Consider the following 13,052-nt stretch of genomic DNA (forward strand, 5'->3'; position numbering starts at 1 on the left):
AATACAGAGACAGGACTTTAAGGAGATCTATACAGGACAATGTGTTTATACCCTGGATTCTCCTGGTAAGGAATCTTTGTGGGCATTCCAATTGTAGAATATGTTAGTTCAGGTACATGCCAAAGTGGGCATTATACTCAATCATAGGTCTGATAAGGCTAAATAAAGCATCATTATGACTTCTTTGGCCCTGGATGCTATGCCCTTACATATAAATTGGCAACAGAGAATGATTTTCTTATTACCTTAGCCACATGTTGGTCAAAGGCAAGATTACTGTCTACATGTATTCCTAGTTCCCTAACTACTGGGTCAGCTTTAGAGGGTGCCAATGAAATAATTAACCTGTGTGGCATTTTTTCCAAAAGGCACTATAATGCATTTCTTGGCACTGAATTTAAGTACATGACTTTGACACCAGTCATTTGTCTGTGTTAGACCTTCTTGTAAGCTGTTTGTGTCAGAGTGGGGGGATCTATGATAGCTCAAATTTGCAGTCTTCTGCAAACTTAGTCATCCAAAGGCCCTTGACATTAGCCTTTACCTCTGAGAAGTAGATGCCAAATAGGGGCGTTCTCAGCATGGAGCCCTGAGGTACCCCACTGGTGACCAGTCTCTTAGCAGAGATGCTATCACCAAGCCTGACTTCCTGTGTCCTGTCTGAGAGCCAGCTGACAATCCAGTGAATTATGCAGGGGTTTATACCCATTTTGCTGAGTTTGTCAACTATACCCAAATGGAGTATTGTATTGAATGCCTTAGCTAGGTATAGGTAGGTGAAATGCACCGTTTTCCCCTCTTCCATTATCTTGGTGATCTTCTCAAAGAATTCCACCATGTTTAGTAGGCAAGATCTTCTCCTGACAAAGTCAAACTGTGTTTTATCAGTGTTTGAATGTTGCCTGTGTCTTTGCTGATCATTTCCATGATAATTCATTCCATGGCTTTGCATTCTAGACTAGTTGGACTAATAGATGTATAGTTTCTGGGGTCAGGTGATGATCCACCCTTGTGAAGTGGGATAACTGTTGTAGTCCTACATTCTCGTGGTGCAAAGCCTATTTTGAGGCTATAATTGAAAAGTGACTCAAGTGGTACTCATAGGTTCTGTTTTCAGCTATTTAGGAAGCATCCCAGTATATTGTTGAGGCCCATTAAGGCTGTGTTTTTGGCCATAATAGCAAGTTCTGCCAGAACCTGCTGCCTGTTAATAGCTGGGGAGGGTATTCTAGTAGGTATTTCATGGTGGGAGGGGGTGGGGGATAAAGTCTGAGCAGAATTTGTCAGAAGGCAGATTTGCTATTTCGGTCTGTTCAGTGACGGCGGCATCACTGATCACCAGTTCGGCACACTTATGTGTGCTGCCTTTGAGGTCTCAGACATAGCTGTAAAAAGACTTGTGGTTGTCTTTAGCTGGTGAGGCTATCTTGACCTTGTAATTGGCCTTGTTGGACTTAATTAGTCATCTTAGTTTCCTGTTTAATTTAATTAGAGAGTTCCTATCATTATGGGAGTTGGTCTTCCTGATTTTAGCCATCACTTTTTTCATTTTGCTATATACCTATTAAAGTTAGAATTCTATCAGTGTGGTTTGTTTTTAGTGTTTGTTTTGGGCTTACTTCTAGTAGGTAAAGCATCACATGGTTGTAGAGGGTCTCTGTAAACAATTCCGCATAAGTGTTTATGAGCATGGGGCATTGAATTTTGATGAACTATCACTTAATAGGGAATAGTTTACTTTGGAATAGTTCTTAATTGTTAGTTTGCTGGGATTACCATGTTGATTTTTATTTTGAAGGACAAAGCTTTATGGTCCAACCTCACCAGTGAGGATGTGAGATGGGGAGACAATGGTCTCCCATATTGGTGAGTGAAAGGTTCAGTACATTTGAACCTCTGGCGGGTGTGCATATTATCTGGTCAAGAATATTTGTGTTAATACAGTCCAGCAATCATTGTGCCTGCAAGTATGAGACAGTGTATGTTTCCCAGTTTATGGAGAGTAAGTTGAAGTCACAAATAGGGTATTCGGTTTAATGGTGAGTGTCTCGAGTAGGTCTAGGTATGAGCTCTGGGATTCTAGGGACATGGATGGTGACCTATAGCTTTCTAGGATATAATATGGGACTTTGTCTATGGTGATTTGCTCATGGATAAATTCCTGGGCATTGTCCTGTTTAACCAATGTAGAGTTATGTTTGTTGCTAATGTAGATTGACACTCCACCTTTTGTCCCTGACTGTGCAGCTTATGGTCTAAATGTGTGGAAGGCACTGAAGCCTTGCACTGCTGGATTACTTTCTGTGGATTTAAACCATGTCTCGGTAATGGCACAGATTTCTATATTCTCCACAGTGAGGACAGCTTGCAGGGTGTGGAGTTTCTTCCTTAGGCTCCTAGCATTGAGCAGTAACACCTTTAGGTTTCTTTTAGTTTTATTTACTATGTCAATAGGTTTAGCAATTTGAAATGGCCTAAAAAAGGCTCTAAAGGGGTGGATAAAGTTTTAGCCAATATTCAAATGCCTAGGATGGACGGGTTTAGGTCGTCCTTTGCAAAGTAATGTGGTCTATTAAACCATGCCCACCCAAACAGACAAATATTGAATCTCTTTGGAAGGACACCAGAAACTAAGCCAATTATTGAAGTCAGTCATACTGTGGCATCATCTTTGGTGAAGGTAGAATGCTGCTCAATGCAAGGCACATACCTGCCTGGGACACATATTTAGGGAGATCAAAAATGTCTGTCTTCATATAGTCAGGGAAGTATGTTTCAGTTCATCAGTGCCCACATGGACTATGACAGAATCATACTGGTATCTGTGGTATAGTGACTTGTGTGCATGCACTAACTTGGTGGATCCTGGCTCCAGATTAGCAACTAATTTGAGAGCTTATGGCTAGTTAAGTACCTTACTCCGAGTCTTACACAATGCAGGTGGACAGTGAGGGAAATCAAACTCGCATCTGAAGGATCAAGCTTTCTATTGATAATCAGTTACATGTGGCACAACACCAGATCCTGCATGCTATAACATATTGGTAAGTGTAGAGCAACTGAGCAGAGTAATTCAGTGTTTGATAAGCGATGAAAATGCTGAGAAGTTTTAAATACCAACGAGAGGTAAAGCAACATTTAGCTTTATTTATGTGATTGTATTTCCACTAAAATAGGCAGCAATTAAACAAGTAAACACTGAAACGAGCAGGCACATAGGCCATCCAATAGTGCAGAGTGATTTATGCGATTGATGTGTGGGCTTCTTTCCGTTTTCATCTCTCTGATTTGAGTACTATTCTCTACTGTTATTTCTCAGCTAATCTTTCCTCAGCATTCTTTTTCTATAAACTGATTAATAATCATCTTTGTTCAGAGGTTCAAGGGCAGATAGGCCTCTCATGGTACCTTGGCATATACCACCAGGAGAGGGCAGTCCTGAGATCAGTATGTAACAAGTCTGAAACAATCTCTTTTGCATCTGTCCTACACTTAACTTGGAAATGTAGCTCTGACTCCAGAACTGCTGCCTTAATTATTTTTAGCATTTACCAATGGCAGTTACAAAATACCATCATTAGTACTTTGACTTTTAAACTACGAAAACAGGTAATGAACTAAACAAAGTGCAAAAATAACCAGGCGTGCAGTTTGTGAAAAGGCCAGAGCAGCAGTCTGATAACTTCGCAAAGTATTTGCAACTGATAAGCTTTAAATAGCTTGCCTTTTTTACTTCTGATACCAGTTTCTGTCAGATAACATTCACTGTACTAAACACTTGTTAGAGATCACAAGTCATGTCTTACAAGGGATACCACATTTATCTCTTACAGTTCACGTTATATAAAGAATCCATTGGCTAAAATCTGCTCCCAGACTGCAAGCATAGATTGAAAGGAAAATGTTGTGGTGTTTCTGCTTCTTTTCAAACATTCTGTAATGCCCCCCCCCCCCCCCCCCACACACACACCCCAGTAACCTTGATTCAATGTATTTTTTACCTCAGCAGTGAGTAACCTCATAAACAGCTGTCTATGACAGGTTTTGTGGTACTGTATAGCAAGTAGTCAGCTTAAATCAGTATCAAGCAGGCCAATGTCAAACTAGAACAATGGAGACTGGAACAGTTACAAGTGGGAAGGGGGTGAATGTGGAGGATAACGCGCATGGATACACTACACAAAGGAAAGGAAGAGGACTTGTACTATGTCAAATTTGCCTCCCGGTGATAGTTATGGTTTAAGACTTCCTAGAAGAGTGAAGTAGATAAAAATGCGATACTGAGATATGTCATCAAAACAATTTATTTAGTATTTGCCATCCAGGTAACACCCGCTTGATACAAGTGTTTATTTTTCAGGTGACCCATGTGACTTGGTCTGTCCAAGCAACTTTCTCATGGGTAGCTCAGTGTCTATAAACAGAGCTCACAGGAATCAAACCCAGGGCTATTGAATTCAACTCACTGAAGGCTAATTGATGTGTCTTGCTGACACTGCACACTGCCAGCAAGCTGACTTGGCTAATGTAAACCTGGAAAATGAAAACAAGCACAACAGAAATTAATTCCTATTAGAGAGTTTGGAAAATAATAACGTCTTTATGAGGAAGTACTTTTTATCACACAGAGGGTTGGAGATGCATGGAAGATAGTCCCAAAAAAGTGATTGACTCAGCAATACTGGAAAATCTCATGATGCAAACATGAGGTTATTTCAGAGAACAGAAGAAAATAGTTGAAGAAAAGAAAGGCAGTTTATAGTTGGACAAGGTAAGGACAAATTGTGTGGACCCAAGCAGATCATATTTAGTCTGGGGCAGACTGTGTGGGCCCAAGTAGATCTTAGTTCATACTTGTTTGTCAGTTGTTGTCAACACTACCAAGCAGTTATGAGCATTATCCTGTCCCTCTTCCTATTATTTCATATCCTGCAAATGTTGTCCTCCCTGTAACAGCACTAAATTCCAGTGACTGTCATACCATGGAATGTAAAGCACTTCTGAGCGCTACATAAAACTCAAAAAACAGAATGGCCTTAGCTGGGGGCATGCACATGACCGCTCACAGGAATGCAACTCACCCGAGACATCTCAGTTACCCTAGAACATTTAAGTGTGTATCTACAGTATTGTAACTAAAATGACATTTTTAAAGCTTACCTGTCTCTGTTTCATCCTATTTTCCCAAATAACATGGAACTAATCACTGTAATCTATGTTGCTGGACAAGCTTCCAGCATGACTGCACACAAAGGTCAAGGAAATGGCCTTTGAAATGACTTGTATCACACAATTTCTAATACAACATTGAAGGTGCAAGCCATTTTACAAGACACTGTGCACCTTCAGGAATCTATAGCCAAACAAGGTGGCACAGCAACAAGCTAAACGTACATAAGAACCTTGTCACCTCACATAACTCTCAAATATCAGAGCTGAAACTACATGCACACCTGGTGAAAATAAATTTGAAAACGGGATTCAAAGGAACAATCTATGAATTATTGGCTTGCCAGAAGGTAATGATTGGACAAACCAGTGTAATTCATTCAAAAAAGAAATTACCTGAGCTCTGAAGTTGTCACAACAATCTGTGGTGGCGTGCACATAGAACTACCTCCAGGACACAGTCCGATAATTACATGAAGCCTTTCATTGTTTGTTTTTTTTTTTACTTTAATGACAAAGCAGTATTTAGGAAAGAAAAAGACCCTGTCAATGGACTGTTAACAGCTGTTTTTGTGGTCCATTTCTCACTGGAGTACAGCAATTCAATGTTCAATAAACGTAAGGCTTTGGTTCCTTATAGGTTCATAGGTTCATAGGTTCATACTAGGCTATCTGCCCGAGGGCATTTACAAGCCTAGCCCATAGTTTTGTGGCTTACGCCACCCCTTTAGTATGGGGAACTATACCCATTATTTTGCTGTGCCACTGTTGAGCAGTGACACTGAGGTAATCCCTGGGGTATATCTGCGATCTCCCATCCATTGGTCAAGATTTCTCTTGAACAAGGCCAGCGAGGTGCTCTGCATCACATATACCGGGATTTTGTTCCACAGCATAGGGAGTCTTTGGGTGATGAATCTATCCCTCCAGCATGTCCTATTAATAGCCGTGTCGAGGTTTAAGTCTCCCGCCCTTGTGGCTCTGACGGATCTAGATTTTTTGAGGTGAAGCATATTCATCAAATCTGGGTTTGACATGGCCTTGTATGTCAGACAAAGGTCACCTCTGAGCAAGCGGTAAGCGACTGAATAGAGCTGGAGTTCTTTCAGTCGGGCAGCATAGGACAGATTTTTGAGACCCTTTATCCTTTTGGTGAGGAACTTTTGTGGCCTCTCCAGCTGCTGCAAGTGTCGGGTCAGATACATTCCGAATGGGGCATTGTACTCAATCATTGGTCTGATGAGTGATGAGTATAGGGAGACTATGACCTCCCTTGATCTAGATGTGAATCCCTTCATGATAAGGTGGGCAATGTAGAAGGTCTTCCTAACTACTTTAGCTACATGGGTGTCGAATGACAGGCTACTGTCAACCTGGGTCCCCAGGTCCCTGATAACTTCTTCTGTGCTCAGTGGATTGCCACCTATATGGTAGCTAGGGGTAACCTTGTTTTTCCCGAAGGGTATGACTATGCATTTTTTGGCATTTAACTTTAGGCCATGGCTCTGGCACCAGTTATCCGTTTCTGTGAGACCCTTCTGAAGGATATCTGTGTCAGATGTGTTTTCGACTATGGTGCCCAGTTTGCAGTCATCTGCAAACTTTGTCAGCCATAACCCTTCTGTGTTTGCTTGTACTTCGGAAAAGTAGATGCCAAACAAGAGTGGGCCCAGGACTGAGCCCTGTGGGACACCACTTGTGACAGGCTTTGAGTCTGACATGGCGCCAGCAACTCTGACCCTGTGGGTTCTGTCACTCAGCCAGTTTGCAACCCATCTTGTGATGTATGGGTTTACATTTAAGCTGATGAGTTTTTCAATGATACCCGAGTGGGGTATTGTATCGAAGGCCTTCGCCAGATCGAGGTAGGCTGTATGGACTGCCTTTCCCTCATCAATGGCTTTGGTGACTGTTTCGAAAAAGTCAACCAAGTTTAAAAGGCATGATCTGCCTTTGACAAAGCCAAACTGGGTTGGATCCAAAGTCTGCAAATTCCCTATGTCTTTATTTATGAGGTCCATTATGATCCTCTCCATGGCTTTGCAGATAAGGCTTGTCAAGCTAATGGGCGGTAATTTCCAGGGTCGGTGGAGGCACCGCCTTTGTGAAGTGGGACCACAGTTGCAGTGCGCCACTCCTGGAGTGCGTATCCAGAGGTGAGACTATGATTAAACAGCTGTCCTAGCTGTGGGTTTAATTCCTCGTTGAGTTCGTTGAGCACACAGCCGGGGACACCATCAGGTCCCATGGATGCTGTGTTTTTGCTTTGGAGAGAGCAGTTCTCACTTGGGCGTTAGAGATGTTTGGGGGCTGCAATAGTTTGGTATAGATATCTCTCCTTTTGGGGAGGGGAGAGAAGTTTGCACTGAACCTGTCAGCCAGTATGTTGGCAATGTCTGTAGGATCAGTAATCTTCACATCATTTTGAACTAGTTCTGAGCATATCTGGGAGTTTCCTCCCAGGTTTCTAACTATAGCTAAAGAAGGCCTTATGATTGTCTTTTGAGTCTTTAGCTATTTTTCTCTCAAAATTTGCTTTGGATGATTTTATGAGAGCTCTTAGTTTTTTACTTATAGTGATCAAAGGTGTCTTACCTTTTAAGGATTTTGCTCTATCCTGTAGTAGCTTCCTCCTTTTGTTGTAGAGTTTGTTTATGGCTGGGGTCCACCAGACTGGACGCTTGCCTTTGGTACAAAGAGTCTTTGTTTTGCTTGGGATTGCCTTATCCATGCAGTCCTGCAGGTGCTGGTAGAAGGCATTTGTAAGTGATTCAGCGGCTTGAGTACTGTTTTCCGCCGGCTCTGGGGCCTTAAAGGAGACCACACTAGTCTTTAGAAGTGTGAAGTCGGCTTTCAAGAAGTTCTTTACTGTGGTCTTATTTCAGGTGGGGGTGGGATGAGGACCTCCAGCGAGATTAGTTTGTGATCTGATCTCACCAGTGAGGGGTATACTTCCGGTGCTGAACATTGTGCTCCCATGTTCGTGATGATGAGATCAAGTATGTTTTCTCCTCTTGTGGGGCTGGTGACTAGTTGTTCCATGGCATTTGAGTTTATGAATTCCAGGAACTTTTGGGCTAGGGTGTTTGGGCTTGAGTAGTGTTCCCAGTCTATATTAGGGTAATTGAAGTCACCTAGTATGATGGTGTTTGGTGATACATTTATCCCCTCCAGTGTTTTCAGGAAGGCCATGTGAGGTTCCTGAGTTTGTGAGGGTGGCTTGTAACATGCTACAATTTGCAGAGCAATCTTGCCTATGGTTAATTGCACCTGGATGGTCTCCGATGCATCGTGCGTTGCCATCAGTCTTGAGGTGTGGGTGTCCTTGATGAATATGGATACCCCCCCTCCTTTCTTGGTATTGTCTGGATTTTGGGGCCGGAACGCATGATATGAGGTAAAACCTGATAGTCCCGGGGTGCTCTCAGGAGCCTTGAACCAGGTTTCTGTCACAGCACAGACATCGATGTTCTCCATACTGAGAAGGGCCTCGAGTGTGTGCATTTTGAGATTTAGACTTCTGGCATTGAGCAGCATTACCCTTATTTTTTTTCCTTTTTTGTGTTCTAGGGTGGTAGGTTTAGAATTTGAGCCTTGCCTAAAAAAGGCACTATGGGGGTGGCAAGAGCCTTTGCCAATATCCGGAATCCCAGGGGTGACAGGTGCAAGCCGTCCCTTGCGAAGCAGCGTGGCTTGTCCAGCATGTCATCCCAGGCAGACAGACATTGGATCCCCTTTGAATGACACCAGAGTTTAAGCCAATTGTTAAAGCTGATCATCTTATCTCTGTATTGTGGCATCATTCTTGGTGAAGGTAGGATACTGCTCAAGGTCAGGGTCATACCTGCCTGGGCTACATAATCAGAGAGCTCCTCAATGTCTCTTTTCATGTAGTCCAAGGAGGTACGTCTCAGGTCATTTACACCAGCGTGGACAATGACTGAGTCGTATTTGTACCTGCTGTTGAGAGACCTGAGTGCTTGCGTTATGTGGTGGATTCTAGCGCCCGACAGGCAGCTTACTGTAACTCTCTCCTTAGTCTGGTGAGCGGGACGTCAGTGTGTCTGACTATGGAGTCACCAATGACTAATGTGTCTGGCATTGTGTTTGGCCTTAAGGGCTGTGACTGTTTGACACTCTGACTGTGAGGTCTATGTGTTGCAGGTGTTGTGTTCTGAGGTGGTGGTTGTTTGGGTGTCTGCTTTGGTGGCCTCTGCTGTTTTGGTAGATTTTTGATCAGAGCCTCCGAGTATGTCTTTGTGTGTTTATGTGGATGATTTGAGGTTGTGATGGTACTATGTGAGACTGGGTCTATAGTGTGTGTGGTAACCTTCTCCTCCTGACTGGTCTTGCCAGTCCTATGTTGAGAGAGCTCAGCCTCCAGTTTGGCTGTATAGTTGCATCTCTCGCATGTATTTGTGTTTTGTGGGAGGAGGAGAGGGTTGTCTGTGTACATGAGGCAATTGTAACATTGCCTCAATATTCCCAGGTTCACCAGCTGAGCAGGAGAGGACACTAGCAACTGATCCCTCGACATGCTAGAAGGAATAGACAAAAAAACTTTAAAAGAGATTCCGGGGGACGTGGGTGACCGAGAAATGGGGGTTTGCCTTTTTGGGGTATTATCTATGACAAGAGTGCTGTATCAAGGTAATAAGTACTGTAGGAGCAAGTGCTAGGTTTAACAGATAGAGAATAGTCTACTTGGAGTCAAGTAGAGATGATCTTTTTAGTTATAGGATACGCTGATTAGATCAGTAGCACAGTTCGAGGAAGGTAGTTTTAAGGGAAAATTTGAAGAGTGGACTTTAGGTAGCCCGAATAGTTTAAACCTGCTTAACCGGCGCTGCCCTAGTGTGCAACAGTGGCAACTCCGCGCTAAATCGCGCTAATTCGCTCTAAAGCACGCTAAAACGTGCTTTAAAGCAGGGGGCTGGAAAAGACAGGAAATGACCCAAAATGGCCAATAGACTACAAGTTACTGCCTTATACTAGGAAACTGAGAGAGCTGGTCTGTCAGTAACAATTATGCTTCCTGCAATGCTGGCTCTCTGATTGGACAAGTGAGGTATGACATTTCATAATGTTGAGGACATTAATATTAGAGACACTTTGGCTCAGAAATCAGCTGAGCATGCATGTGAGGACTTATGTGTAATGGATACCACAGCAGAAACTCAGGATGAAAGAAGGGCTAAAAGGGGTCTCCCCTCCACTCCGACTAAATTTCCTGCAGAAAGAAAAATAAAATTGGAATAGTACCCTCCACAAAGCTGAATTCCTCCCAACCCTTTTTTTCCTTTCTGTGGTCTTTACCTATCTCCGCTCAAACTGGATTTACTGCTCTGCAATCTTTGAAGGAACAAGAAGACAATGCATTATATTTTGTGACTAAACCCTACACACACACACACACACACACACACACACACACACACACACACACACACCAAAACTTGGAATTCTTGTTAGGCCTATTCTTGCATGCTGCAAAGGTGCAGGAGAAAGACTTTTTTGGCAAATCTTCACTTACTTGATTTAGGATTCATATCGGCTTGGGGAGCTGTATCCTTTTCAGTGAGTGGGTGGAGTGGAGTAACCATTTCCAAGATATGATTCTCATTGGCATTCAACTTATTTCTATAAATCTGCTGGTTGGAACATCTCAAAGAACACTGGCTTACTGGAAATGCACTTTTATGATTACCGTTTCTAACAGGTGTGCTTCCTTGGATTTAATGTTGTTTATTCATTTTCTTATTGGATTTTGCTGGAGTTATATAACTTTGTTATACCAACTGTTTAACATACTGAATATAACACTGCAGTAACAACCTTGTTGTTATGTTTTCAACAGTTTCAGCTCCATGGACAGTAGAGCTGGCTCATAGAGCATCTGTAGTTATAGCTTTTTTTTTTCTGTTTCTGTTTTTTTTTCGTTTTATGGTTCTTGCATTGTGCATTTTTACCCCCCCCATGTTTCTGCCCCTCTTTTTTCTTAAAAGAACTCATAGAGTATTTGTTGCACTAGATATCTAATTCTGTATTAAATAGGATTGTTTAATGTTGTGTTTTCTTTACTTTGTAATCCATTCACCTTTACCTTTATACGGAACTATCATGCGTCTGTATGACTATTTTTTAGGGAGCAGACATTAGGTTCTGTCATTCTCCGTAATCCTAATGAAAGAGAGAAACTAGAATATGTTCTTGACCTTTGATAATTATAATACCATAGGTACTAAGAATTTGGGGCACCACTGGGCAGGCTTCAAATGCTGTATTAGTTGCTCGGCCAAGAAACTATGACTAGAGAAGAATGTGAGGAGAACTAGAAAAAATTATGAGTTAGAACAGGGAATCCAAATGAGGAAGCTCATTTATAAATGTGTGGGTTGCAAGGATCAAGCTCTTTGTTGGGAAATTACAGTTTAAGAAGGAATGCAGGGTGCTTTATATGACTTGGAAAGAAGGCAGATGGGAAAGGTGGAGGTCTCAACCTAGAGTAAAGGGTTACATAGCCAAATTTCTTGGCCCAGCATATAAAAGAAAGGCGCAGGGAGTGTCACATTATGCCCCTTCTCGATGATCAGGGTGTCTTTTAACAACATGTTATTTCTCATCAATGACATTATGGCTAAGACTAATAATATGTTGTAGTCACTGCAAGACTGTACTAGTGAACAAAGAAAATCATTCTTTCAGGATGTCACCCTTCTTCAGGTTTCTGCAAGTGATTTGTAATTTTAAGTGCCCAGTTACACTTATCAAGATACAGTCTGCCTTCTGGTTTATGCTGAAAGGCAAAGTTACAGGCCCATATGGTATACCAGTAGAACTATATAAATGAAAATGAACCACACAGACACAATCCTAGTTGCATGCATTTTACATCACAATCCATACTGACATACTCCCAGTTACAAATGTTATACATCACTTATAATCTAACCAATCTTATTTAGTCAAACATTAATAGCTCATTTACGTCCTGCTGTCTTTTAAACCTCCTTCCTCCCCTGTATGTACTGTTCCCACAACTCCCATTTTTTCCTATGTAGTTTGCTCCGACCCTTTTCTAAAGATCTCAATTGCAGTTGTTTTGCCTCTGTTACTATTTTCACTACTTCTAGTACAGTTGGTTTAGATTTTGATTTTGATTTTCTAGTAATTGCTTTTTTGGCAGCCACCATTATTAGATGCAGCAAGGCCTTAGCATGTCTAGACAATTCAGATTCTGTATCATAGCTCAGAAAAATCATCTCCCTCATCAGACCAATCTGCCCACCCAACATCTCCAACAGTGCATCCCGCAGGGAATCCTTAAAATCTGCCAGTTCACTGCACTCTAGGAAAATATGTTCCCAGTTATCTCCTTCTTCCCTGTCAAACCTCCAACATTTGCTGTCTGCGTGAGGAAAAATTCTCTGGAGTCTACTTGGGATATAGAAATATCTATGTAAACATTTCCAGGCAAAAATACTAAATCTTCTAGATGTTGTTGCATATTTGGGAGACATAAACACTGTATATCCTCCCATTGTTTCTTTGTGCTGCTTTGAGGGCTTTAAGAGCTTGCAACCAGATTTAGATCATCCAAGGCTTTGGCCTTTGGACCTACAAGCTACACCTTTACATCTATCCAGTTGTTAATTGAAGTGGTTAAGGATAGCTAGTCTCACAACAGTTACTATTATTTTTAGCTGAAGGAGATTTGTTCCTAAAGACATTATATACTGATTCTCTCGCTATGAGTAATAACTGTGATTCGTCTATAGGAAAGGTTGCCATAGCAAGGAATAGCAGGAATACTAGTATATTTTAGTCTTTTTTTAGGGATCAAGTGTCTGTTAGCTAGCAACATTTAGCTAGCTCACTATCTC

The sequence above is a fragment of the Protopterus annectens genome, chromosome 13.part0 (assembly GCF_019279795.1).
Source record: "Protopterus annectens isolate FY-2018-M chromosome 13.part0, PAN1.0, whole genome shotgun sequence".
NCBI lineage: Eukaryota > Metazoa > Chordata > Ceratodontiformes > Protopteridae > Protopterus > Protopterus annectens.